Source organism: Lolium perenne, chromosome 3, assembly GCF_019359855.2.
Source record: "Lolium perenne isolate Kyuss_39 chromosome 3, Kyuss_2.0, whole genome shotgun sequence".
Classification (NCBI taxonomy): Eukaryota; Viridiplantae; Streptophyta; class Magnoliopsida; order Poales; family Poaceae; genus Lolium; species Lolium perenne.
In genome coordinates this window covers 8,395,673-8,422,706 of record NC_067246.2, presented here as the reverse complement: position 1 = coordinate 8,422,706, position 27,034 = coordinate 8,395,673, and the positions used below count along the sequence as shown (strand labels likewise).

The 27,034-nt window shown below is 43.2% G+C and overlaps 1 protein-coding gene, 1 long non-coding RNA gene and 1 pseudogene across 2 annotated transcripts in view; all 3 read right to left on the bottom strand.

Annotated features, from left to right (window-relative positions):
* Positions 1-27,034, bottom strand: part of LOC139837779 (protein-tyrosine-phosphatase PTP1-like) — a 47,027-nt gene that overhangs the window by 864 nt on the left and 19,129 nt on the right. The window lies entirely within an intron of this gene.
* On the bottom strand, positions 43-10,962 carry LOC139838677 (protein-tyrosine-phosphatase PTP1-like; annotated as a pseudogene).
* Positions 15,921-25,134, bottom strand: LOC139838364 (uncharacterized). The gene is made up of 3 exons (XR_011754574.1): positions 24,787-25,134; positions 16,487-16,663; positions 15,921-15,993 (listed from the first exon to the last, which is right to left on the bottom strand). It is a non-coding gene; the product is annotated as an uncharacterized lncRNA (long non-coding RNA).

Sequence of the window (27,034 nt, the reverse complement as noted above, 5' to 3'; positions counted from 1 at the left end):
AAGGGAACACAGTATTATCTGAGAGTGTGCAAGGGTGAAAAAGAAATCATGGCATTACAAATCAAACCTGCCATGTGCAACTATTCGGTACCCTTTCGGAATCTTATATAATCTTTTTAGAATGTTCCGTACAGCACTGGTATCATTTGGCACGCCATGGTCAGGCCATGTAGAGTGCTGGATGTGGAGAACATGATGCACTTTAAGTGACTGTAAAATAAAGAGTGATAAGTTGCAAGCTATTTCTTACGCAGTTATGTTTAGAAAACCAGAGGAAAAGTAAACTTGGAAGAAAATAAGTATATGTTGCAAAATAAAGAATCTGCAGAATTTATAGCAGCATGATAAATATTCACCAATTGTGTAAGCTAACGTGTAGTAAAAATTGCTACTCCCTCCTATCTAAAATAAGTGTCGGGGTTTTAGTTCATTTAGTTCAAATTTGAAGTAAAACTCTGACACTTATTATGGATTGGAGGGAGTACATCAAGTAGTGGTAAAAGGAGAAATTCATTCATCGTAGTACAATCAGGACACTAAATGATAAGACTGATGAATCAATGCCTTAAAAGCTGAACTGAAATCTTCACTAGCTCAGAAGCATGATTGTCATAACAAAATGGAAGAAAAAGTACGGTGATTATATAACTAATGATGAAAGATATCATTCATCAGATATAATCCAGAATGCAATATGAGAGGACCTTTTCCTCAAATGTGAAATACATCAGGTTCCTTCTCACGAAAGCAAAAGCATTACATGCCTCTAAAGGGTACAACTGTACAAGAACTTAAGTCTATGCATTAGTGAACAAGAGTAATGGAATAAAATAGAGTAAAACACAGAATAAAAGAGTCCCTCACTTGTACAATTGCGCAAGATATCTTCAAAATTTGTCAAGACACAAAAGCTACAAATATATAGTATATGTACACATGTTTACCTCATTATGTTGCACCTTCACACTGCGCAAAATTAATTCACCATCTTGTCTGACCTTCGTGATGTTAACAATAAATTTTCCGTATTTTCCTTGGCACTTGCTCAATGGAAGATACTCATCACACTGCCGGTATTTAAATGTAAATCATATTAGATAGAATTTTACCAAAGAAAATGCATGGTTAAAATTTTGAACTGTGTGACTATTTACAAGATTAATGATCTCAGAATTTTATCATGGTACCAAAGCTGCAAGTACACCTGAAATATGTATCTCCCGGAGTGGAAACTTCAAAATGGTAAATGATTGCATAGAAAAAGAATCAAATCTCTCCCTCCCTCCATTCATCTCTCTAGTTAGGGAAATTATGGGTCTATTATTAAGGAAGGAGGAAAAGAAAGATTACATGTTTTGGTTTCTCCTTAATGATACCAAAGGGGCAGACACCCCTTGTTTGTTTCTAAGATGAAGCCAGGATTCCATGATCCATATGTAGGAGAGCTGGGGAAGCATATGTAACATGCTAAAAATACAGATACGGTGTTTCCCTATCCTGTTGAGTTTTGAAAATTTCTCTAGGAAAACCTGACAAGTGTATATGTGCAGGCATGCTTTCATTGTGTACATTTTGTTTTCATGTTCCAAGCAACTGAATTACATATGACAAGCTGAGAAGTCTACATGCAACCACATCCATATAGCGAGGCAAAAATCGCTGAGCATTTAGCATCCTTCAAATATATAAAGCAGAAAATAGACTTGTCAGTAGAATGTGACTTTATGAAAGAAAAAATGAAGTGATAATAAAATAACACATCACTGTATGCAAACATGTAGAGTAAGGTCGTGCTAGAACTATGGAAGACAAGAGAAATTTGATATTAGGTCAACACAACAAAACTGCAAGTCACGAGTGTTCGTTGTTCGTACCTTAATATAGTCAAATTTGCAGAGCATAACAATTACCGGAGAGCTGTTCTCAACGACCATCCGCAGAAATCTTCTAATGTATTGACTGGTGGTCCTTGAGTAGAAATGAACTTAGTTTGATCTATGTCATAATGCTGCAGATTTTAAATGCAACAATGCTAATTATGATTAGAAAGAAAGAAAAGGGCAAAGAAAAATAATTACCAGGAAATATACTGTTTTTACCTTTATAAGGCTTGCATTGATGTAGTCATTGCTTTTCTGAATGCCTGTTGAGGACTGTAGTCTTATCCTGGTTTCATCAACTAAAGAAAAGAAAAGTCAAGTTACATCCAATAATTTATTCCACATGGAAACATGGTGCTCTTGCAGAATATGCATGACAGCCTTCACAAATTAATACTGCTCACATGGAATGGCATCAGTATAGCGGTTCCTTTTCCTATTATCAGGATTTAGAGCCACTTCAAAATTCTGAGTCGACTGGAGCGTTTTTCTTACGTCCTGAAATAATTCATTGAACCAATAGTTGCATGATTTGCTTCAGATGAAATATTTCTTAATTCTTATAACAGAAATTTCAAATTATTCTTAATATATACGACCAATAAAATAATTAGTCCACAATCTTCTGTTTCTTGTCAATACTTATATCTTAATTGTTGCTTTTGCTTGCATTGAAAGAAATATGTTGATGAGCTAGTGCGGTACCATGAAGTTAGAATTCAATGGGATCAGGAAACCCTCTCGGCATTCACGGTGACAGATCAATAACCAATTAAAGAAACACAAATCCAGTCTTGCTTTGTCTGGTGGCCTAGATGAACAAAATTGGTGAACTATTTTCCTCCGAAAAAATACCGAGCTACTTCATTGTTCCAGCTTAAGTCCATCTCAGGTAACCGCATGAGAAAAATACAAAGTCCATGGGTAGGTTCATTACTTCATTCCAAGGAAGAGACAATGCCACAAGAGAAGCAGATTATTCGAAGTTCTAGTTTTGTTTGGTGAATGCTAATGTTGATGATGTACTGGAGAAAGCAGCATAACTCTTCGTAGTTGAAGCCACATTTTAGATGTAGCTTTGGAAATAGTCTATATTAAATCTTAATCATATCCAGCACATTCATTTCTGGTTGCACACCTATTTTCCACTCTCATGCTTCACTTGGAAACAAGGCTGCGAAGATCATCTGGCACTAACCTTTATACAAAAAGGGGAAAAAGAACACCTCAAACATCGTTCACAACTCAAACTCGATCGATTGCAGAATTAGAGACTCTAGCTACAACCACTTTTGTTAAGTGATGGTCTCATTTTGGGTTGTCATGTCCTTTTAGTGGATCTTTTGCGGTGTTGTGCTCTTGGGTTGTCGGTTCTAGTTGGCTTAGAGGTTGCTTTCTTTAGGTGTTCTCTCGTGGATGTGCTCTTGGTGTGAGCTTGGCCCTATTGTTGTAGGTTTTCGCTCGGTTTTCTCCTAAAAACTTAGCACCTTCTTCTTAATTAATTGATGAGGCAAAGCTTTTGCCTCCGTTTCAAAAAAAAAGACGGTGTTATTAGTTTCGCAAAGGAAAGAAAAGGTTGGTGATAATTTGGCCATGCATTACCAGAGTCGACTAGCTCAAATAGGAGGATAAGAGGATGACTATACCGTAAGGTCTATATACTCCCGGTGGATGGCGAGTGGCTGCTTGAGCTTTTTGTCGAATGCCTTGAGCGCCTTCTTGCAGTACTTCACCTCGCTTGGTGCCGGTGCTCGGGGCGGCGGGTCCATGGTGGGGTCGAGTGTAAAACATTTGATGCGGTAGCTCGGGCAGGTCAAACTGGATCAGCTCGTTTGAGGTACATGGGCTTGGCTGCCAAGAAAGAACACAGCCGTGGATTAATTGGGTCCAAATATTACCTTCGTCCCAGTTCATAGGGCTTACACGTATCCCTAGGTTCTCAATTTGGTCAACATAATATTAATTGTACAACACAAAAAATATATCATTAGAAAGTAGAACACGTGAGCTTTCTAATGATATATATTTTGTAATATATATCTTGTATTATCATTGTCAAATTTACGACCTAGGAACATGCGCAAACCCTATGAACTGGCACGGAGGGAGTAAAATCATCACTTCGCCTTTACTGATTAAATTCGATCACCTGTGACCATATAAACTACCCATCCATCAAAGATGTCTTAGATTTATCTAAATTCAGATTAATGTCTAGATATATCGGAAATTCAATTTGACTCCCGAAAAATTGTACATGTACATCTCCACAATATATGTGTGCCCGCCAAGGTTCGCAAAAAGGATAATTTTTATGGTCTATGTAAAAAAGAGAAAAAAAACTTGTGAAAAGCCTTATTTTTAGCATCGTATTTTTTTATACACGTCACACGATAAGTGGATTTTTCATGAAACGACTTTGTGAGCGTGTAGCACATGAAGATCAACTGCCAACCCAACTAGGAGGTAACCCCTCCAAGAGTAACAAGCTTACGATCTCTCACTCGAACAAATCGTAATGGAGAGATCAACACTTATGCAAGGATGCAAAAGCAAGAATACAAAGGGTGTTCAAATCCTTCAAACACAAATCCTACCCAAGCAATAAATTCTAGGAGGAACTAGAGAGGAAGAACAAAGAGGAAATCAACAAATAACTCCAAGATCTAGATCGCAAGAGTTACCCTCACTAAGAGGATGAATTGATTGGTGGAGATTGTAGATCTAGATCTCCTCTTCCAAAACCCTCAAGAATATGCAAGATTCATGAGAGGGAATGTAGAGGAAGAAGCTTTTGAGGTTCAACAATGGAGTATGAGAGAGAGAGAGCAAATAGAATGGTTGACCTTACCTCCTCAATGAGGAAGAAATACTATTTATAGTCCAAGAGATAAAACTAACCATTTGGGGTTTTCTACGAGCCAGGCCGGCAGAAGTCGGCAGCGCCAAGCCTCAAGCTGAACCAACCAGCGAGCAACAAGCGGGACGACTCTACCGCCAACCAACCGCCATGCCGAAACCTAGGTCGGACCAACCAGCGGTCGTCGGCCCACAACATAAATGGTGCCCTACGTTCGGTCGGTCAATCCGGTGGTGGGTCCGGCGATGCCGGTTTGGCCACCAGTCTCGTAGAGAAACCCTCAAACGCAGTTTGCTCAAAAGAACTTGAGCTTTCACCTCGTTCCCGAACTCGATTGATCATAAACCAATTTTTTGGAAAGATAACAACAAATAGAACCCCAACCAAAACAAAATTGGAAGTATTAGGACTCCTCACAAAATGTTTTTGCACATTTTTAGAAGTGAAACCTCTCAACGGTAAAGACGTTCAAAGTAAAAACGCAATAGAAGATGCATACGGATTCCATTTTCGATGAACTTTGGCTTGTTGAAAAGATAGCGGCAAGCTCAAGAACCTCACACGAGGGAACACCAAGAAGCAACAAGAATATAGGTATGCAAAGGATTGAGCTCCCTAAGACGATGTGATCAAGTTACCCAACCAAAAATAAAATCTTGATAGCGCGACTATCTATCCTATAACCCGATCTCCCAACAACCACATTGCGACTGGAAAAAGGAAACCTAGCAAGGCCATACATTTTCGTTGCGCATCCCGCTTGATCTTGATGACAATGATTCAAGCAGATCTGTCCGCAGTGATCTTGTCTCCTATGTGGCTGCCAATGACAACATGGCCAAAGCAGGAGAAAGACTCATGGTGATGAACCGTGTCAACGGACCCTATCACAACCTTGCTTTGAAGTCAAGAGCAGACCAAGAAAGAGAAGAAGTCTATGAGATCGAAGAAGAAGAAGAAGAAGAAGAAGAAGAAGAAGAGATGACTTCAACTAGCTAGTGACATTGGGACAGATTTTGCTTTCTTTGTCAAGAAGTACAAGAAGAAGTTCCCAATCTCCTTCAATGAGAAGAAGAGAATGTGCTACAGCTGTGATGAAGATAAGCACTTTGCAAATGAGTGCCCTTATGAGAAGAGGGCAGACAAGCCAAAGTTTGTCAAAGGTGTCAACATACATAGAGGTGTTCAGTAATTAGCCATGGCAATACAAAACAAATCAAGCCATACATCCAAACCCTAACCCTTCTCCTATTATAGCAAACCCTAACATTAAAAAACTAGGGTTGGGAAATCAACCAAAAGCTAGGGTTTCACATGAAAGTCAACCAAATCCATGCAAATCTTGGATGAAAAGAAGGGGATCAGAGGAGATTACCTTAAGGGACGGGTTGGGAACACAATTCACATACATATGCAGAAATCCAAAGGGATTTGAGAGGTATTTGAGTTGGTGAGAGAGGTAAGGTGTTGGCTAGAGGATAAGGAAGAGGGAAAAGAGAGAATAGTGAGATGGGTCAGGCTAGGGCAACTCGGGCAGCACACATAAGTCAATGTGTGGCACACATGAGAGCGGCACCACACACCCATGCCACGTAGGCAAATGCACACCACACATGCACGCAAGCCACGATGTGTGGTGACGCTCACATAGGAATTCTGATGGATGGAATTCTCTCTCAGACCGGACATCCAATCTGGATGCTAGAAACGAGGAGTATGGGAGAGAATTGATTCGAGGGAAAGAACGAGTAATTAGGAGCAGTTTTGGAATGAGAATTAGGAGCGAGGAGTGTGGCTGAAAAGAAGGGAAAGATTTAAATAGGTATCCAAAACGATTAGCACCTGCTGTTATTAAACTAAAAATAAATAAACAATGGTGGTTCTGGATTAACTATGCTGTAAAAACAAAAGAGAAATTATAAGGGTCCTCGCTAAAAACAGGTTTATCCATGTATACTAAATCGAGAAACAAGCAGAAATAGGAAATATGGTACTACGTCCCTTTCCCTCGTATACTTACCTGAAAAATAGGCCTACCTAAGAAGGAATGCCAAATATGAGTGTGGCATTTTGTAGCTCGAGCTACAAGTAGCCTGTTTTTCTCAAAAAATAAAAAATGTCATTTCATAGTTTCAAAAAAAAATGAACGAAAATTGTTGAGATAGTTAATGTTGTACTCTACCACTCGGAAAAAACAATACGAAAGACTGAGTATTTTGGGCTGTGCAAAATCACAAATCCATAGATCTGAATAAGTGAACAGTGCAAATTTTGAAACCTCCAAAATTTGTCGAATTTATCATTGTTCTCAGTAGCCTCAAATATAATGTATTTCATCCTGAGATTTTGCACAGTAGTAGAGTACATCATTGCCTACATCAAGATTCATTTTAAAAAATTAAAACTTCAAAATGTTGAATTCGAATTTTGTAAAAAGAAGAGAGCCATGCAGCTCGTGCTACATTTGAACTTTCTGTACCAAACATCATAACTGCCGCCCTTTTAGAAAGGGAAGGCAGCCGGGAAGTTATGTTGATTGATTACATGCCACATAATTCAGGGATTAAACATGGCCACCCCTATGATTAAATGTGGCATGCCCAATTTACGGGTTAGCTTGACCAGCTCTGTCAACACGCAACTAGCAGGCGGAAACAGATTGGAGAAGGCGCTCACATTCTTCTTCCCTCAAGAACTTAAACACACACGCGGAGACCAAATATTTTCCTTCATCCCGCCATGTTCTTTCCCTCCTCGAAATTTGAATCGCTCCAATAGCTTTCTTGTTGTATAGCGATTGCTACCATGCATATATGCGACTCGGTATGGAGCTAGCATTTGAAGCATTGGCTCCAGTTTATATTTGTATTCACATACACGGTGGTATTGGTTAACTAAAGGCAACAACCATCGCCAAGCACGAATGATCTTGTGACATTATTTCGTGGGTGTGATTTTGTGAGAAAAATTTGTTTTGTGCATGATTTCCGATCGTGTGATGATCACTAGAACAATACCGGCATATACGATTGGTGCAGTTCATTTTGTCGTTCGACTTGCAGCCTGGAGCATCCCTACTAGAATGAATTCAGCTGCAATGATTAACCTGAAGCAACATCCAACTAGGGCACCGGAGCATCCATAGTAGATGAAGTTTTGGCTCGAGTTTACATTTGTTTTCACCTGGAAGCATTGGCTAACCTAAAGCAACAACCAACTAGGACGCTAATCGATGAATCATATGGTTGCCACATAGGTCAATCAAGAGCCGATTGCTAATTGCAAAATTAATTACTGTAATTGATATAATTAGCAAAGAAAAGAGGCAAGGAAAAGAGTAGGTAGTGTGCATGAAAAAGAGCTCCAAAGATAAAGATCGTCATTGATGCGTAATCCTATTGTATACCACCACCGATAAACTCCAGAATAGGCGATATTAATCGACCAGCAGCACCTCCTCGAGTAAAGGCTTCCACAGCGGGTTGACCAAAATGAGGATCCCAAATAGCATGAGCAATAGGTCTTACGTGTAAAGGATCCTATATCCATGATTCAAAATTTCCTTGCCAAGCTACATGAAACAGATTTCCAGACGTCCATAAAAAGATTATTGCTAACTATCCAAAGTGAGAAGCAAAAATGTTCTGATAAAGACGTTCTTCAGTAATATCATCATGACTTTCGAAATGTTATTTCACGGCCAGGAGAGCTGAGCATGATACAGTTTGTACGATTAAGGTATGAGTCATCAGACTGTGGGCATCCGCTAATGTCGCACCAGCCGCTTTCGGTAGAATACGGGATCTAATTATAGCATGCAAAAGCAATTATTACTAGAAGGAAATCAATCAGCAATTAATGCGAGAGAACTAATCGTGGCTATCCATGCGCCCAAAGATCGGCTTCGCCAATGTCTTCCGTTAGTGCCGCTCCGGCCGTTCCGTAGAACATGAGATGCGATTAGTGTGGAAATGTAGTTATTAGGAAAAAAACAATCAGCACTTAATGCTACAGAATCAATTGCCGGTAGCCATGCACCCCAGCGTTTTTTAGGCTCACGATTGAGGCCTCCACGTCACCGATCCAGGCAATGCGCGAGGTATCCGAATCTTGGCGGTCGATTGCTTCTAGCTCAGCCGGGCCAAAAGGGAGGACCGAAAATTATCTCATCTCATCTTTACGATTTTTTCCATGTGCCAAGCATTTATCTCCAAAATTTCGAACCTAGATGTCTTCACCTTTTTCGCCTCCATAATAACTAAAAACCCAGTGCGTGGGGACCGAATATTTTCCTTCTTCCCGCCATTTTCTTTCCCTCCTCGAAATTTGAATCGCCTCCAAAAGCTCTATATATACTAAGGGAGGTTGAGCCAACGCGTGCGTCGTGTGTGTGACGACTTAGACTTTGACTCTTTACTCGTCGAGGAGAGGAGAGGAGAGGAGAGCGGGCACTCTGGTGTTCACCCGGTTTCATCGTCGCCGCGGCGGCCCGGTAATTCTTGGATTATTCATTTCGATTTGGTTGAGGAATCCGGCCATATCCATCCATCTAGCTAGCGCGCCACGACCGAGTGCATCATCGACCATGTGTCACCGCCGTCTGCTCAGGTTCGTTTCATGCAGGTTCGCCGAAAAGTGAGCCTGCTGCGCGCTAAGGCGGCGTAGTCACCGGCATGGATGGATCATCGGCGGAGGTTCGCTGCGCAGATCGGATGGGGCCGGCCGGAGAAGCGTGGTCAGTTTTGTTTTGTGTCTTGTTTTGGATTCCCGTACGTAGCTGCTGCTAGCTAGGCATGCAGGGGCGGGCGTATCCTTGTACCGTGTAACCTTAGTACGCACGTATACGTACGTAGTGATCTGGATGGGTCTGGGGTAGGAGGCAGCTGATTGCGTTGTTTTGGGAAAAAAATCGATGAATTCCTTGATTAGGGAGCGAGCGAGACAGACAATACGTATTAAGGTCTGAAGCAGCCGGTCCATCTCGCGGCGAGATGGACCAGCACGGCCTGAGTTGCACCGATCGGCCGGTTCGCTGGAGCCAGCCTGGCAGCTGATAGAGACCGCATGGCCAAGGCTGGACGCGTCAGCTTTCCCAGCTTCCGGCGTTGGCCGCGGGGGCGGGGGCGGGCAGGAAGGGGAGGAGCTGCCCGCGCGGAGGGGTGACTTCGAGGAGCAGCTGGTCTATGTCAGAGAGGGAATGGCGGCCGCCGTCGCCTATGTCCGGCTGCGCCTCAATGGGATGAAACAACACGGGTCGACGGCAGGGACAATCGTGCCCTTGTACAATAGGGGCGGCGCGGCGCCCGCGTGGTGACGGTCTGTCGCTCAGAACGGGGAGCTGTGTCGATCATGGCGCTGATACGTCCGGTGATCCACCTCGCGTGGCCAACCTCCATCATGGTGCAAAACACGATTGCCCAAAAACAACTGCCGTGGGTTCCTCAAGTTTCTTGAACAAGCAATTTCTGAAACTCCTCGAGCTCCTGACACTGTTAATCACTTGACCCTATATCTATATGTTTGTGGCGAATCAAGTTACCACGGCCGGACGGTTTCAGGGAACCAGCCGTGATGCAACTCTCAAGCTCGATCTTCTCTCTTCCCCAAGGGAAAAACAGAGGATAGTTGCGACCAATCTTATTCAGACACATAGGTGTACAAACTCCAGGTTCCATTAGGAGTTCGGACAAACCACTAACTTACTAGTGTTTCAAATGATCAAGACAAGCAAAGCATCTACATCACTAGGTCATTTTGTACCTTTCCATGCAAACTTCCTAGTATCAAGGTTGTGACAACAAATACATAGCTAACACGATTCATGCATTAGCCACAAGCCAAAACCATCATTATTCGAACCTTTTAATTACATGCTAGAACCCTCGATTAGCCACAGAACATCCTCCCTCGTCAACCTCCTTCTCACAGGCCGCGCGCCTCCCTGCAGCCAACACGAAGTTGATAAGGCGCATATAGATTGTTCGACGACCAAGGCGCAGATAAGATGACGACGGCCACTATCCCCCAGATGCACTAAGCTGCAGCAGCTACATGTCACAGCTACCCTGGCTCGTCGTTGTCCTTGCCAGTCACATATCTTCGTTATGCACAATAACTATGATCTAGCATGCATAAGTACACGCGGACCTTGCATCGCACAACCTCACAATATGAAGGAATAAAAGAATTCGCTTTCCTAGATCCGTCGCATGTCATGGACATCGGGTGATCATTGGAACTGTGGGTACATACTCCATAGAACCAAACCTTGCACCCGGACCGAGCCCGGCGTTGGTTGGCCAAGCCACGACCAGATTGTTGTCAGCAAACATCAGTCTTGATGAACAAAGGAGTCTTCACAGATGCTGGCCAGTCACCGTGAGGGTTCACATCTTCCAGAAGTAATACACGTGGCCGTAATCATACCCTAAAACGACAACAAGGTCAACTGATTTATTTTAGACGCTAGAGCATACCCAAAATATATAAAAAAACAGTAGCAAATTATCCACAATTAGCTAACCAAACAGCTTGCCAATTAGAGTTCATGTACAGCAGAGACAATTATTGCTTTCATTTTTATTACTTGAAATAGGTCGAAGAGGCAGCGGGAGGCACCTGCGGGTAGTTATCGTTCCCGTCCCCCCGCAGACCGAGTGGGCTCCTTCCCGATCCATCCTCGCCATCACCACCACCGCCTTGGGCTGCTTGTACCACCACCAGACCCAAACATGAACCCCGAAGAATGATGAGTTAAGCTAAGGCTTTTCACAAAGCAACCACAAAAGAAAAGCGTAGCATCAGCAAAGGAGGAACAAATGGCTAGAAAAGACAAGTATCCAGATTATTGCCACTCCTCATTATTAGATAGATAAACTACTACAAACAATAACATTGAACACCACATAATTTTCAATTGCAAGATCAGCACATGTGACATAAGTGCAAACACTCTAGGACTACTAGTGAACTACTTTGAAACCGAAATAAGTCGGAAAGGAACGAAGTCCATCTCTGGGAATATTGAGTAAGGCCCATGCAAGACCAATGAATTTATCAATCCATGTATAATGAAGAAATCACTAGATGGCTGCAAGACAATTTAGCAATGCCTGGCCATAATGAAGAAGTATGCTGCTCAGTTTTACGAGGAGTGGTTATTAGTAAACAAGTTACGATTAAATACAGCTTCAAATAAACAGACAGATGTGTCAACCAAAAAAATGCAGATGCGGTAATTCCAGAAATTCTATGAGCAGAGTGGACTTCCAATGCAAATAAGATGCACAAATGATCATGAGGATAGACGAGGATTAAGTTGGAATAAAGCTTGATGGGCAGAATCTCACATTTCAAGAAGGCATCAAATAGTTTTCAGTAATGCCTTCAACTGTATCACCAATTGGATGAGTGCGGATACAATTCCCATATTTCACGTCAGGTTCTTCCTACGACCTTTTCCATCCTAACTTTAGGCTCCTCATAAGTGTCCTCCGCGCGCAAGGACAATGCAGATAGTGTCTTTCCTCTTCTTACCTACCAAATGTACCAACCAGAATCAGACTACAGCAATGACATTCTCTGTAAATAAGTTGATCAGATCGGCCATCACGAAATAAACTAGCAAGCAGATGAGCCACTCTAGCAAGTGGAAGTTCCTGACAATGATATAAACATTTAGGCCTAGTACAATATGAATATATTATACTCATACGTAGTCTAAAAATCAACACAGAAGTGGAGAAGACTTTGAACACCAAGTGAGGAAACCGGCAGTAGAAATATTAAATGAAGAAGAACCTTTCATCTAATGTTAAATACCAGAGCCCCAACATGCCGGTACTCACATCCGAGACCCCACCCATCCAAAGATAAAATCTAACCTCGCACCGAGCCCAAAGCAGAAAGCCAAAGCTTAATTAAACAATTTGCAGGGCTAAAGACGTTGCAATCCAAGGTTCGAATTAATCATCTGTGGACCAGATGGCACAGCCTCGTAACTTCGTTGAAAAATTCAAAAAAAACAATGAACTTGGCACCACATTAGCACTACTACTACATAGCACTTGCAATGCCAAACTAACTCGAACCATCGATTGGTTTGCAGCACATTAGGCAGCACCAAATAAAACATGACAGATTCATCGGTGGAAGTCGGGCGGGCCGCGGGAGGAAACCTTACGGCGACACCCCAGCCGGAAGACGGCGGTCTGTCGTTCTTGTAGCCCGAGTGGAGGAAGTCGCACACAGCTAGCTATGGTTTCGCCCACAACCACATACATGCAAGGAAAATAACGCAGCAATCCAAAGCATGAACATAGATGAGGTGGAGAAGGGAGGTGGTGCTCACCGGCATGCAACAGCAGGAGTTCGGAGTTCGTGGCAGGAGGTGGTCCGTGTGTGGAGAAGGGAGGTCGGCCTCCCTTTCCGTGCAGCGCTGGCGCACTGGAGGAGCCGGGTCTCACCGGACCAGCCCACCTTCGGCCGGGAGCAGCAGGAGGTATCTCACGCCGCGCAGCTCGCCGACGAGGGAGGCCGTCGTCGCCGGAGCCGCACGGCCGGACCTACCAGCACCGGACCGCCGACGTGCGGGGCTGCCGGGCACGGGCCGCCATTGATTTTCCAAAGAAAGTGAATCACAGCCTCGAACCCGCACAACAATAACAACACGCCTAATGAGCATACAAAAACAAACAAGCTCAGGAAGATTAGCACATTAATGTCAAGATTCATAACGCAGGCAAGACAAGTAATCCGTAGAAAAGGCGAAATAATACAACCAAGCTATAATGCATCGTAAACAAACAAACAAACATTCAGTTCAAAATTTTCTAATGCATTTTATGGACAGATCAGAGTTTGATATGCTAAATAATAACGGAACTTTGTATTCCTTTCCAAGACTGGGATTGCCAGGATAAATACATGGAGACAGGCATAACACGGATCAGCAACCAATATAATCTAAGTTGAACCATTTATGCTGAAAAAAACTATCATAATGATGTTTCACGATTTATAGCAGAGCGATCCTGCTAGTACATGTTGGAAAGTTCAATTCTCGATGTGAAACCGAGCTTGAACAGCAAATGCTATTATGCGCCGAAGGAACAGAGAAAAATGTGAACAGCAAAGTAGTACACGGGAACCGCATATCTTTATTAGTTCACAGAATCTAGCTAGTAGTCAATCACATCTGACCAGGAACACTCACACGGCAGATCAGTTTTATTTCACACGAAAACCAGACAACAACACAGGCCCATTCATTCCAATTTTCCACATGGCCTTCCCAGATTTTCTAGTACATTCAGGCCAAGACTACCCACCCATGCAAGTCAGCAAACAAAATGAACACGCAAATGAATCCCCCGACCACCAAGGTCGCAAACAATATGCCGTGGCCGTTCCAATCTTCCAAACAGCAGCCAACAGCAGCAGCGCCACCCGACCACCAACGTCGCAAACGCAAACACCCCAGCGAGGCCTCCTCAACACCAGGACGGCCATCCGCTCCCCTACTAGCAGATGATCAACTACAAAACTAGAGACTCTAAGCCATCAATGGGCTCAAACAGATACATACATCGATGTCTACCTGATGCACCACCAGAGCGTAACGGCTTTACCTAAGCACCCGGAGGCAAGCCGACGCTACCAGCGCCAAGCACGTTCGCGAGGGACTTCGGTGCGCAAGGCCAAGACCCTACCGAAGATGGATGCACAAATACATAAAGTAGAAGAATCTATCAGGTCTGAAATAAAAATAACACAACATCTTTTAAAATGGTGCAGACCAGATATAGAACAAACAGCTGCGTATCAGGCCAACTGAACCAAACAGTGCACGGACCAAGCCTCCGTGAATTGGCAACAAACTGCAATTGATACTTGTACAAGTATACAGAGAGAAACAGGCAGCAATACATGCTTCTACGGGCTAGCCATCTCAGAACAGGAAAACAGAGATAACTATTGCATGTATGGAGTAGAGGCTTAAATCATTCTAAACTGACAGCTTCCTGGGGCTCTAGCTCTTGTACCGCAACCTGAATACAACACACTACTAATCATTTACTCAAACCGCGATGATAACACAATAGAAAACAAAGACACGGTTGCCAACACATCCTTGAGCTAATGAATCAGCTACATCAGGTCACGAAATTTTTTTGGCATGGAATCCTCTAAATTCTCAAACATCCGCATTGATAACATAGCAGCAAATACAAGAGCAAGTCGCACAAGACCAACTCATTTGGCATCCAAATATGCACAGGTCAAGAAAATCTGCCATAAATTTAAGCTTCATTTGACAGAATCCACTATATCCAAGAAAGCAAACTTCACCTATATTTGAGGCCTATAAATACTACACAAGACTAGGAAATCATAGAGAGGAGCTAGATACTAACCCATAAAACACATGGAGTCGAAGAAGAAGGGGCCACTACGGTCGTCAGTCCTCCTCGTTATCCTCGGACAAAATAAACAAGAGCATGATAAGCAAAGCAAATACAGATATTTCGAAAGGACTGCAAAATAATAAGGCGACGATATTGTACACAACAGTTCAAGCATGATCGCGGAAGCGCGCGACGATTGGATCAAACGGAACCATGCGACGATTGGATCATACCAGCAGTGCATGCACCTATACTCACAGAGATGCTCAAGTACATATACCAAACTAAATAAGGAACCAAAAACAAATGTATGTGCATTCTGATCCTACATAAGTACAGATACTTATCATGGTAATCTAAATAATCCATGATACGTAGAAACCAGGGACAATTAACATTATTCCTTAAGAAACAACAAATGTACTAGTTCAGCTAAATCAAGAAACAAAGTGGAGCAAGAAAAAGGCATCAATATTAAATTATGTCAAATCACAAGCACAAAGATTCAATGAATAGCAATCATTTTCGAACTGGTTCGCTTCGAGAAAATATTAGGATTTTAATGGACTATATATACTTCACAATATTAATCTGCATCTAGCAAGTTTGGTAATTATAATGACCATCAAATGAAACACATGAAATAAAATCTACAGAATCATCTCAAATTATGCATCTTGGAATATACCAAAATAGCAAACGGAGCAGGGAAGCCGAAGCACCACAAGAGTAAAATTCATGTGATTCCTACCATCGTTCAACTAGAAAAAGCGACCGAATTTATATCAGCAGCTACCATGTTTTTCAGAATTTCAAGCCCTTCACCAACAGTATCCAAACCTTCACCCTGCACAAACATTGCCAAACAGTGGTCCAGCTTAGACAAAAATCTCAATGCATTCTGATCCTACATAATTAGAGATTAAATGCGTATCATGGTAAAGTAAATAATCCATGATAAGAAAACCAGGGACAGTTAAGATTATTCCTTAAGAAACAAATGTACTAGTTCAGCTAAATCAAATCAAAGACAAGAGTAACAGAAAAGAGCTTTCTATGAAGTCAAAAGAAGCTTTTACTAATTAGCCAACAATCATCATAAGCCCATATTACCTATAAGCTCAAATTTTACAAGATAAAATTAAAAGCGGCAAGAAAACCTAACCAATCTGGTTGAAGAAAACAACACATAATTCAAAAGAAAAGCAATTATCTCAAAGGGAGAAGATCGTCGAAGAACATGTACAGCAAGAAAGGTAAAAAGATGACCATGGTATCTCCCAATCTTTCGATTCCCCAAGAAAATCTTACACCAGCACAGATACGCTCAGTATTCTCACCTGGCAAAATCTCCAAACAGCAAAAAGGTGCTGTATATTAGGAGGGAACATCAGTACACATGAGGGAAATTCAAGCGACTCTTAATCCTTGCTTGTAGAAGAGTGATGGTGCCGATGTGGCTGTCATCGTAGTAGAGCAGCGGGTTCAGCCCGGCAAAACGAGTCACGGCCTCGAACCTGCACAACAATAACAACACGCCTAATGAGCATTCAAAAACAAACAAGCAGCTCAGGAAGATTAGCACATTATTGCCAAGATTTATAGCACATTGCAGTACAAGTAATCCGCAGGACAGGCGAAATAAAACCAACCAAGCTAGAATGCATCAGCAACAAACAAATAGTCAGTTTAAAATTTCCTAATGCATTTTACCTGACAGATCAGAGTTTGATATGCCAAATAATAACGGAACATTGTATTCCTTTCCAAGACTGGGATTGCCAGTCTTGATAAATACATAGAGGCAGGCATAACACGGATCAGCACCTACTAGAATCTATGCCCAACCATTTATGATGAAAAACTAGCATAATGGCGCTTCACGCATTATAGCAGAGCTATCCTGCTAGTACGTGTTGTAAAGTTTCAGCGATTCTAGATGTGAAACCGAGCTTGAACAGCAAACGATATTCTGCACCGAAGGAACAGAGAAAAACGTGAACAGCACTAGTACTACACGGGAACAACAAATCTTTATTAGTTCACAGGAATCTAGTAGTCAATCACACCTGACAAGCAACACTCACGGGCAGATCTCAGTTTGCATTACACATGTATACAAATAAATTTGTGCTTCGTCAGGGACTAGTAGTATTAGGAGCCATCTCCGCTGCTGGCCGCCCCTGCTTCGGCTCGCGAACGGGTGAGATGGCGGACGGCGGGCCGCCACCGCCGGCGCGTCATTGTGGCCGGCAACCCGCCGCCGTCGTGGAGGACCGCAGTGCAGACCCCTGCCACGGACACGACGCGGTCGGGCGAGCTCGATGGAGCTGCGCGCACGGCGAGGCCGATGGTGAGTGGTGGGAGGAGGGGAAATGCCCACCAAATTTTGGGACGCATACTAATCCAAAAATCATCATGCATAACAAGGCAAGTTAACTAATGCCAGGCATCCTTTTGGGTAGAAAATAATGGCAGCCTCCTTGATTCCTCCAGCCAAAATCATCCATCAAAGTATACGTAAAATCAACCTCCCCAGAAATCACGGAGCTCTTTATTTTGGGGCCAAAATAAATACTACGTAGCCTCGTCGAGGCAAGTTAATTAATGTCTCGCATCATTTTAGGAGGAAAAATAAAGAGTGGGTCAATAAACAGTCATCCCCGATTCCTCCGATCAAATTCGCCCACTCAGCATCATGCTCGTCGCTTTCCATCCGAGCGCCCCATTTGCCTCTTTCAATACCAATGGCAATGTAATTCCGGGTGGATGCCTCGATTTTCTAGGGGCAGTTATGCTCCTTCCTTTATGTGGGCTCCTGTATTTTCTCAACTTGCATCGCCGCCATCAACGACAAGCAATCATTAGCACATACTAAGTAATACTACCTCCGATTCAAGGAATAAGGCGTCCTCGTTTTACGTGTTTTTTGTTTGACCAAGAATTACTTCAAATATATAAAGATTATTTGTATGAAATTAGCATCATTAGAAAGTGCTTTTCAATACGAATCCAACGATACTAATTACATATAATATAATCAAGATTATGTTGCCCTATTTTTATGGTCAAAGTTCGTCTTGGAATACGTGTGCGCCTTATTCCTTGGGACGGAGGTAGTAATAGTAGTAATATTATATTCATTCAGCAATTTCAAAATAAGACAATTCTGAGATGAAATTGATTTCACTTGCCCTACCATCGTATCCAAATCACACATCGAAATTATATAGAAATCAAATATCTCCGTCAAACTACTTTTCCTTTTTTACTTTCCGATAATCTGAATTTAGTTTCAAAACAAGCTTTCATCTACGGCGCTGGAGGTCTTGCGGTATCATAACATGAGCCGTATCATGGGCAAACTTTCTTTGTCTTATCTATCTTCGGCTTCTCCGCCTTTCGATGTACCGTCACATAAAATAATAATACACAACAATGAGTCGACACATGAAATAAAATGTAGTAGTTGATTCCATGCATATATAAAAGAAGGACCCCTATAATGTGCGGTGACAAGACGAGACATGAAATGATAGATAATAACTATTTTTCTCCAAGTCGGTCGTCTCTTCCTTCTTTGGGGGTACCGAATGAGTAGTAGCGTCCAACAATTGTTCATCTACCTCGCTAGACCTCCCGCAGTGCTCCAAGTCTGGTTGCCGCATGGTTCGACTACCACCGCCCACGGCCGCATTGGATCTATTCTTTCTCGACCTCATCTAGGCCGGAACCGATCACCCCGACATGGCCAAGTGGCGTCTACTAGAGAACTTTGAAGTCCATGTGGCCACCCTCGCCATAACCATTTAGTTCTCTTTTATTCTTCTCCTTGTTGTATAGACTTTGGATGTGATTTGCCACCTAGACTAGGCCGATTTTGGCGTGGCAGTGCCGCTGGGAGTTAGATGTCAAGAGTGGTTTGTGTTGTGAAGGCATGATTTTTATGAAACTTATATTTGATGTGTTGCCAATACCGCTTCCAGGTTTGATCTGTGCCGAACACCACATCCATCCCCACAGCCGCCCAAGCTTAGCACAACGTTGCATCTTCTATCATGGTGTAGTTGACAACCCTTCTTCTCTTCACTTTACCCACATCAACCTCGACCACCTCATCGTCGTCCCTTCCACCCCGGCCGCCTCATCCCTCTCACCGCCAACATCATCCCCCACACCGTTACCGCCAACCGGAGCGAGTGGAGGATCAGCAATGTCAAGCTCCTCTAAGAGATCCATGAAGGAAGAATCGCCAGTTCTACAAAATCGGAGATTAATTTCCGCGCACAAATTCAATGGATTCGAGGATATAATTTTCTTAACTTGAAGATCCATCATCGAGAATGTTAGGGCGCCGTTCGAGTTGTTAACATCGGGCGATGGAGAGGCAGTGGACGGTGGCGAGAGGGTGTTGCGGTGGATTGTCTTCTTCAAATTCGTCTCCCTCGGCCCCGACGACTAAATATTGGGGCGGAACTCGGCATACCTCCGCCCGCCCCGGGAGACACGGTCTACCACGGAAGAGGGTGGAAGAAGCTTCGAGTTGAGGCTCATCGCGCCGAGATCCGGTGGCAGCGTTGCATTGAGGGGAGGGCCAAGAACACCCACGTCTTGCATGGAGTCCCCATGTTGGTATATAATGATGGCCTGCATGAATATAAATAACCGGTCGACAACTATAGAGTGGCACCACCTTCACAAATATGATTCTATCGCCTAAGATTTTAGACGTATAATGTCAAGCCCACACTTTCAAGGTCGGTGGCCCAAGTCTCGCGGAAGTTTCACTCATGAGGCCACATTTCATGTGCATTGGGTCAAGGACAATCACACTAAAATTTTCAAATCTTGGATTGAAATAATTTTCCTTTCTTTTATTGTTTGTATATATAAATTGACATCTTTTTACGTGATTCATTTTCCTATGACTTATCCCAAATGAAGCATAGAGAAAAGACACATGAAATATAACCACTTTTGACGGAAAATAATGGGATAGATGACACAGTGGCCCTCTAGTGAGGGTTTCGTCTCAAAGCGTTAGGGAGGGCCGTAGCACTCCCTCTTGCATGGAGTCCCAATAGTTGTATATAATGACAGGATGCATGAAGATGAACAACCGATCGAAAACTATAGAGTGGTACCTTCTTCACAAATATGATTCTCCCACCGAAGATTTTGGGCTTATAATGTCAAGCCCCCATTTTCCAAGTCATGGCCCAAGTCTCGTGGTCACTCATGAGGTCACATTGCATGTGCATTGGGTCAAGGACAAGGACTCATAAATTTCAAACATTGGATTGAAATAATCTTCCTTTATTTTATTGTTTGTATATATAAATTGAGATATTTTTACATGGTTCATGTTCCTATGACTTGTCCCAACTAAAACAAATATAAAAGTCGCATGAAATATAACCACTTTTGTCGGAAAATAATGGGGTAGATGACAGGAGGCCCACTAGTGGGAGTTTCGTCTCAAAGCGTGAGGTAGGGTCAGTAGCACTCTCTTCTTGTGTGGAGTCCCCATGTTGGTATATAATGATGGTATGCATGAAGATGAATAACCGATCGACAACTATAGAGTGACACCTGCTTCAAAAATATTATTCTCTCGCCGAAGATTTTAGACACATAGTGTCAAGCCCCCATTTTCCAGGTCAGTGGCCCAAGTCTCGCGGTCACTCATGAGTCCACATTTCATGTGCATTGGGTCAAGGACAAGGCTAGGAATTTTTGAAATCTTGGATTGAAATAATCTTCCTTTCTTTTATTGTTTGTGTATACATAAACCGACATCTTTTTACCTGGTTCAATCTCCTATGATTGATCCCAACTAAAACAAAGAGAAAAGTCGTATAAAATATAACCAATTTTGACGGAAAATAATGGGGTAGATGACACCAGGCTCGCTAATGGGGGTTTTGCCTCAAAGCATGAGGGAGGCTCAGTAGCAGTCCCCTCTTGCATGGAGTCCCAATGTTAGTATGTAATGGCGATATGCATGAAGATGAATAACATATCGACAATTATAGAGTAGCACGTGCTTCAAAAATATGATTCTCTCGTTGAAGATTATAGACATATAATGTCAAGCCCCCATTTTCCACGTCGTTGTCCCAAGTCTCGCGGTCACTCTTGAGGCCACATTGCATGTGCATTGGGTCAATGACAAGGACTCAGAAATTTTCGAATCTTGGATTGAAATAATATTCCTTTATTTTATTGTTTGCATATATAAATTGAAATATTTTTACATGGTCATGTTCCTATGACTTATCACAACTGAAACAAAGAGAAAAGTCGCATGAAATATAACCACTTTTGACAGAAAATAATGGGGTAGATGACACAAGGCCCACTAATGGGAACAAGGCCCACTGATGGGGATTTCTTCTCAAAGAGTAGGGAAGGTCAGTAACGCTCGCCTCTTGCATGGAGTCCCAATGTTGGTATATAATGACATTATGCATGAAGATGAATAACCGATCGACAACTATAGAGTGGCACATGCTTCATAAATATGATCCTCTCGCCAAAGATTTTATATATAATGTCAAGCGCAAATTTTCAAGGTCACTAACCCAAGTCTCGCGGAAGTTTCACTCATGAGGCCACATTGCATGTGCATTGACTCAAGGACAAGCACACTGGATTTTTCAAATCCTTGACTGAAATAATCTTTCTTTCTTTTATTGTTTGTATATCTTGGAACTTTTGTAAAGGGGCGGAGTTCTACTAAAATGTTGTGGGGGTTTTGCACCACGTACGCTTGGTAAAAAAGTGGCCTTTTTGTGGGGCTAGGCGTCACGGCGCCCACTAAACATCGTTCTTCTTGAAATACGCAACGCAAAAGTGGCACTTGCTTCGCAAAACAAGACTACCCTACATGAAGACCCTCGACTTATAGTGCTAAACTACAACTTCGAGGACACCGACCCAACTCTTGTAATGAATTGACATATTTTTACGTGGTTCATGTTCCTATGACTTATCCCAACTGAAACAAAGAGAAAACTCGCATCAAATATAACCAGTTTTGAAGGAAAATAATGGGGTAGATGACACCAGGCCCACTAGTGGGAGTTTCATCTCAAAGCGTGAGGGAGGGTCAGTAGCACTCCCTCTTGCATGGAGTCCTAATGTTGGTATATTATAACGGTATGCATGAAAATGAATAACCGATCGAAAACTACAGAGTGGCACCTGCTTCAAAAATATGATTCTCTCGCCGAAGATTTTAGACGTATATTGTCAAGCCCCCATTTTCTCGTCAGTCGCCCAAGTCTCGCGGCCACTCTCGTGGCCACATTGCATATGCATTGGGTCAAGGACAAGGACTTGGAAATGTTCAAATCTTGGATTGAAATAATCTTCCTTTATTTTATTGTTTGTATTTATAAATTGACATAATTTTATATGGTGCATGTTCCTATGACATTTCAAAACTGAAACAAAGAGAAAAGCCACATGAAATATAACCACTTTTGATGGAAAATAATGGGGTAGATGACACAAGGCCCACTAATGGGGGTTTCGTCTCAAAGAGTAGGGAATGTCAGTAATACTCCCCTCTTGCAAGGAGTCCCAATGTTGGTATATAATGACAATATGCATGAAGATGAACAACGGATCGACAACTATATAGTGGCACCTCCTTCACAAATATTATTCTCTCGCCGAAGATTTTAGACTTATAATGTCAATTCCCCATTTTCAAGATCACCGGCCCAAGTCTCGCGAAAGTTTTACTCATGAGACCACATTGCATGTGCATTGGGTCAAGGACAAGCACACTGGAATTTTCTAATCCTGGACTGAAATAATCTTCCTTTCTTTTATTGTTTGTGTATATCTTTGAACTTTTGTAAAGGGGCAGAGTTCTAATAAAAATGTTGTGGGGGGTTTCGCACCATAGTCCCTTGGTCAAAAAAAAATTGGCATCCACAATCAAATGGCAAAGGCCACATGGAATCACCACTTTTTTTTGGAAAACTAGGGGCAGACATTGTGAGGTCCACATAACAGGTTTTCACCTGAGATAACGTGAGGGAGGGTCAGAACCGTTTCCCTATTTCATGAGGTCCTAACATGGCTCTGTAATGGTGATGTAAAGAGGAAAGGCAAATATACAACCTCGAAGCGGCACCATCTTCACAAATAGGACCAGCCGGTAAGAAACATTATGGACTTACGGGGTGACATTCCAATTTCGATGTCACTGCCCCAACTCTTGTAATAACTTGACCTCTTTTGAGATTCTTTGTATTTGCATGACTTAGAGCATCTCTATGCGAGGTGCCAAAAGATTTAGTGGAGCAAAATTTAGGAAAAAGATTCCCTTTTGATCCTCTAGCGTGCACCTAGATGAGCTCGGTTGTTGAAAAATGCCACTCGTTGGAGGATGGAGACGTCGTAGATCGACCGCCGCGGAGATAGGCGTCCTTGGAACATACCCCCCAAGTTTTTTTTCTTCTTCGACGATTAGTATCCGGACGCGGCGAAGAGTGACGACCGCTAAGACCATTTTTCCGCGACCTCTACGTTGGCATCCGATCATCGCGCAACCCCGACGGTCTTCTCTCTCACCCCTATGCGCCGTGGTTCCCACGTCCTCCACTTCCGAGGTGTTTTACGGAATACTCCCTCCATTATGAAATAGTCTACATTGTAGCTCCAAAATTTGTTCTAAAATACTCTACATTCTAGCTTTTAGTCAACAACAACACTGAAAACGATGTGGTTTTGCTCTCTTTATTGGATGTTGCTATTATCAATGTTGATTTCGTAGTGCAGTGCAGTACAAGTAATCCGTAGGACAGGCGAAATAATACCAACTAAGCTAGAATGCATCAGCAACAAACAAACATTCAGTTTAAAAATTTCTAAATACATTTTATGGACAGATCAGAGTCTGATATATGCTAAATAATAACGGAACATTGTATTCCTTTCCAAGATTGGGATTGCCAGTCTTGATAAATACAGAGAGACAGGCATAACATGGATGAGCAACCAATACTATAATCTAAGCTCAACCATTTATGATGAAAAAACTACTAGCATAATGGCGTTTCACGATTTATAGCAGAGCGATCCTGCTAGTACACGTTGGAAAGTTTCGGCGATTCTCGATGTGAAACCGAGCTTGAACAGCAAATGCTATTCTGCACCGAAGGAACAGAGAAAAAACATGAACAGCAGTAGTACTACACGGGAATAGCAAATCTTTATTAGTTGACATGAATGTAGTAGTCAATCACACCTGACCCGGAACACTCACGGGCAGATCTCAGTTTGCATTACACATGTATACAAATAAATTTGTGCTTCGTCAGGGACTAGTAGTATTGGAGCGATAGGAACAACTCTAATCAATCAAAAAGTAACTAGTAGCAAATACTGTGTGCACACTCATGGGCAGATCCTCCACCGCGTACACTGTAACTGAATATTTGCAGCGCGTATAAACAGAGAGAAAGGTGCAGGCGTGTTCATGAGCGAACTCGATCCAGTGTCTCCAAGATCCGAGTCCCTGTGCGCCGGGAAACCCTAGCAGAGAGGAGCGGGTCATGGGTGGAACCAATCGCGGGAGGGGCGGCGCTGGAAACAGAGCAAGGAGGACTAGTTGGAGGAGTACCTGCAGCTGCGCGCGTCGGGGTCGCTGCGTTACCGGCGAGCACGCCGGAGGAGACGCCCAGGACGGATCCCTCTCCGCTGCTGGCCTCCCCTGCTTCGGCTCGCGAACGGGTGAGATGGCGGACGACGGCCCGCCGCCGCCGCCGCGTCATGGTGGCCGGCAACCCGCCGCCGTCGTGGAGGACCGCAGTGCAGGACCCGGCCACGGACACGACGCGGTCGGGCGAGCTCGACGGAGCCACGCGCACGGAGAGGCCGATGCACGCCGGCGCCGGCGAGCACGCCAGCGGCGCCGCCGCTTCTCTGGTGGGTCGATGGTGAGTGGTGGGAGGAGGGGAAATGTGGTTACCGTGACCACATTTTGGGTAGAAAATAAATACGCAGCCTTGCAAGGCAAGTTAATTAATGTCTCGCATCATTTTGGGAGGAAAAATAAAGAGCGGGTAATAAACAGCCATCCCCGATTCCTCCACCCAATCAACGACAAGCAATCATTAGCACATACTAAGTAATAATAATAGTAATATTATATTCATTCAGGAATTTCAAATAAGACAATTCTGAGATGAAATTGATTTCATTTGTCCTACCATCATATCCAAATCACACATCGAAATTATATAGAAATCAAATATCTCCGCCAAACTACTTTTCCTTTTTTTACTTTCCGATAATCTGAGTTTAGTTCCAAAACAAGCTTGCATCTACGGTGGTGGAGGTCTTGCGCTATCATACCATGAGCCGTATCATGGGCAAATTTTCTTAGTCTTATCTATCTTCGGCTTCTCCGCACCGTCACATAAAATAATAATACACAACAATGAGTCGACACATGAAATAAAATGTAGTAGTTGATTCCATGCATATATAAAAGAAGGACCCCTATAATGTGCGGCGACAAGACGAGACATGAAATGATAGATAATAACTATTTTTCTCCATGTCGGTCGTCTCGTCCTTCTTTGGGGGTACCGAATGAGTAGTAGCGTCAAACAATTGTTCATCTACCTCGCTAGACCTCCCGTAGTGCTCCAAGTCTGGTTGCCGCATGGTTAGACTGCCACCGCCCTCAACCGCATTGGATCTATTCTTTCTCGACCTCATCTAGGTCGGAACCGATCACCCCCGACATGGCAAAGTGGCGTCTACTAGGGAACTTTGAAGTCCATGTGGCCACCCTCGCCATAACCATTTAGTTCTCCTTTTTATTCTTCTCCTTGTTGTATAGACTTTGGATGTGAGTTGCCACCTAGACTAGGCCGATTTTGGCGTGGCAGTGCCGCTGGGAGTTAGATGTCAAGAGTGGCTTGTGTTGTGAAGGCATGATTTTTATGAAACTTATCTTTGATGTGTTGCCAATACCGCTTCCCGGTTTGATCCGTGTCGAACACCACATCCATCCCCACAGCCGCCCAAGCTCTGCACAACGTTGCATCTTCTATCATGGTGTAGTTAACGTCCCTTCTTCTCTTTACTTTACCCACATCGACCTCGAACACCTCATCGTCGTCCCCCCCCCCCCCGGTCGCCTCATCCCTCTCACTGTCAACATCATCCCCCACACATTACCGCCAACCGGAGCGAGTGGAGGATCGGCAATGTCAATCTCCTCTAAGAGATCCATGAAGGAAGAATCGCCAGTTCTTCAAAACCGGAGATTAATTTCCGCGCACAAATTCAATGGATTCGAGGATATAATTTTCTTAACTTGAAGATCCATCATCGAGAACGTTAGGGCACCGTTCGAGTTGTCGACATCGGGCGATGGAGAGGCAGTGGACGGTGGCGAGAGGGTGATGCGGTGGATTGTCTTCTTCAACTTCGTCTCCCTCGGCCTCGGTGACTAAATTTTGGGGCGGAACTCGGCATACCTCTGCCCGCCCCGGGAGACACGGTCACCACAGGAGAGGGTGGAAGAAGCTTCGAGTTGAGGCTCATCGCGCCGAGATCCGGCGGCAGCGATGCATTGAGGGAGGGCCAGTAACACTCTCTTGTTGCATGGAGTCCCCATGTTGGTATATAATGATGGCCTGCATGAATATGAATAACCAGTCGACAACTATAGAGTGGCACCACCTTCACAAATATGATTCTATCGCATAAGATTTTAGACGTATAATGTCAAGCCCACATTTTCAAGGTTGCTAGCCCAAGTCTCGCGGAAGTTTCACTCATGGGGCCACATTTCATGTGCATTGGGTCAAGGATAATCACACTAAAATTTTCAAATCTTGGATTGAAATAATATT